The sequence below is a fragment of the Pinus tabuliformis genome, chromosome 7 (genome assembly GCF_031772625.1).
Source record: "Pinus tabuliformis cultivar Carrire ecotype Pingquan chromosome 7, CPIR1, whole genome shotgun sequence".
NCBI lineage: Eukaryota > Viridiplantae > Streptophyta > Pinopsida > Pinales > Pinaceae > Pinus > Pinus tabuliformis.
Genome location: NC_142293.1, coordinates 1,154,844,999 through 1,154,847,726, shown reverse-complemented (window position 1 = coordinate 1,154,847,726; position 2,728 = coordinate 1,154,844,999). Strand labels below are relative to the sequence as shown.

Below are 2,728 nucleotides of genomic sequence, written 5' to 3'. Positions count from 1 at the left end.
AAAAGGCGAAGAAAAGGAAGAAGGGTTGACAATGACAAGAAGTCAACAACAGGATCGAGGAGAAGAAGAAAGAAGCTCTCATCAAGAAGCTCATGTATGGGAGAAGGAGCTAGAGTTACTAGAGAAATGGCTAAAATCACCAGTACCTGATGAAGACTACAAGATATCTTCCACATTTCTTCCTCAGTCCTTATCACAATCGACTAGGAGAGGAATTTGTAGAGACAAAGAGATGGCTGGTAGAGGTCGCATGCCACCCCTTTTTGCTAGACACTTTTAAGGCCTAGGCAGGGGGCCTGAGATATATTGTCTAGCCATGGGACCTCCTATAGGTCATCATCCTTTGGAAATGTTACCACGACCAGAAGTGTTGGAATATAAGCTTACAACACAAAGTGTGGAGGTGCAAAGTCTTGCAACAGAAAATCAAAGGTTAGCTACACCACATGGAGCTTTGAGACAAGATCTTGTTATGTCTCAACGTGAACTGGAGAAATTGCATTCGCATATTGCAGCTATGCAGAATGATAAGGATCAGCAAATTAGAATTTTTTTGGACAAAATTGCAAATATGGAGGCAGATCTTCAGGTTATTGAATCTATCAAGGAAGAGTTGCAGCAAGCTCGTTCTGATGCAGAGAGTCTTCAATCAGCTAGACAATATTTAAATGAGAAAGTGCAATAACTAAATCAAGAATTGCAACGAGCCCATGCAGAAGTTCAACAGATTCTTGCTATGCATACAGAAGTAGAGAGCTTAAGGCAGGAGCTTCAACGTGGAAGGGCTGCATTCGAGTATGAAAAGGCTACAAGCAGTAAGCAAGCAGTAAAGGAAGCAGAAGCAAAGGAAGAAGTTCACAACTGTGAACCAGGGCAAGGAAGCATTATTAGAATAGATGATGCGAAGGAAAAGCTTGAAAACTCTTTGAAGGAGTTAAATCAACACACTAAAGTGTTGATGAAAGAAGAAAGTCCAGAACAAAAAGTTGAAATACTATTGAAAGGAGACACACAGTCTGAATATGTGAAACAGAGGAAGATGCAGCTGGACATCAGAAACCAACTAAAGTAGGAAGGAAGAATTAATGAAGAAGACCAGCAAGAAGATCTACTGGAAATAGAGATTGAGAACATAAGGAAGCTGATGTTGAAGCAGACTAGAAGGCAAAGGTTGGCAGCACAATAAAAGATGATCAATCAAGTACTAAAAGATTTTCAGCAGGTTAAGAGAATTTGTCCAAATGATCTTGATTCGACCAAGAAGCTTAAAGGGACAAAGACAGTAGTCCAAAAAGTTAGACTTATTGAGGCCATCTCAGTTAATGATCTTGAGAATCATTATGTTGTGGATTTCATTGATTTTCGTTCAATAGAGGTAGAGCCCCAGTATGCTGGTGCTAGAATAGAAGGAGAAAATGTAACATTGGAATTTATAAAGAAAATGATGGTTGACTTCAAGAATCAGAAAAACATACACAAAAGGTATGCATTTCAAATATTATTGCAAGTAAAGGATTTTTTGGAGGCGATGCCATCGCTAGTTGACATCAATATTCCAAATGGAAAGCAATTCACTGTTTGTGGTGACATCCATGGTTAGTATTATGACCTTTTGAACATGTTTGAGATTAATGGGCTTCCTTCGGAGGACAATCCTTATCTTTTTAATGGTGATTTTTTTGATCGAGTATCATTTTCAGTTGATGTCATACTTGTGCTGTTCGCATTCAAGTGTATGTGTCCAACTGGACTCTATCTTGCAAGAGGAAATCATGAAAGCAGGAGTATGAAAAATATTTATGGTTTTGGGGGCGAAGTCAAGTCCAAGTACAGTGAAAGCATGGTTGAGCTTTTCGCTGAAGTGTTTTCCTGCTTGCCTTTGGCTCATGTCCTCAATGACAAGATTTTTGTTGTCCATGGTAGTCTTTTTAGTGTTGATGGTATAAAACTGGATGATATCAAAGAAATTGATCTATTCCGACAGCCACCTGAAGAGGGTCTGATGTGTGAAATACTTTGGAGTGATACACAGCCTAGTAAAGAGCGTGGGCCCAACAAACGAGATATTGGTTTGTATTTTGGAGAAGATGTGACCAAAAGGTTTTTCCAAGAAAACAATCTTGAGATGGTGGTCAGGTCTCACGAAGTTAAAGAGGAAGGTTATGAAATTGAACATGATGGCAAACTTATTACAGTTTCTTAGCTCCAAACTATTGTGACCAGAGAAGGAAGATGAAGCAGGAAGCAACTGACATGCAGTAGAAACAAAGGAGAAGAGCATATGGACAACTCTAGAACAAAGTCTAGGATACAGGAGGAATTTTTTTTCTTTTTGAAAGCACGTGATCAGGAGATCATGAATGTTTTCAAGTGTGGGAGTCTGATGCAGGAGCATTGGCTCAAGTACCAAATTATATATATGTTAGCTTAGGGGGTTGCTAGTATTACTAGGAAATTAGTTTCCTAGGGTTGTTTAAATATATTTTTTTATAAGTTATTAATAGGTTTTAATTGTAAGTGTTCTCGAATGTTTGAGGACCTGATTAGATCTATTCTGGTGAGATTTTGTAGGGATAAGAAATCCTAATTTAAGTGTTAGTTAGAGGTTTGTGGGTCATTGGGGATATCAAGATCTAGTTGAGGAAAAGATGGAACTGAATCATAACCAGTTCAGAATCCTAGGTAAAAAATAAATAAAACCCGAGGCATTTGGAAGCCTACGTGTAGT

General features: G+C 38.5%; 1 pseudogene; it reads left to right on the top strand.

Annotated features, from left to right (window-relative positions):
* Positions 1 to 1,189: 1,189 nt before the first annotated feature.
* LOC149251582 (serine/threonine-protein phosphatase 5 pseudogene) lies at positions 1,190 to 2,262 on the top strand (annotated as a pseudogene).
* The last annotated feature ends 466 nt before the right edge of the window (positions 2,263 to 2,728 follow it).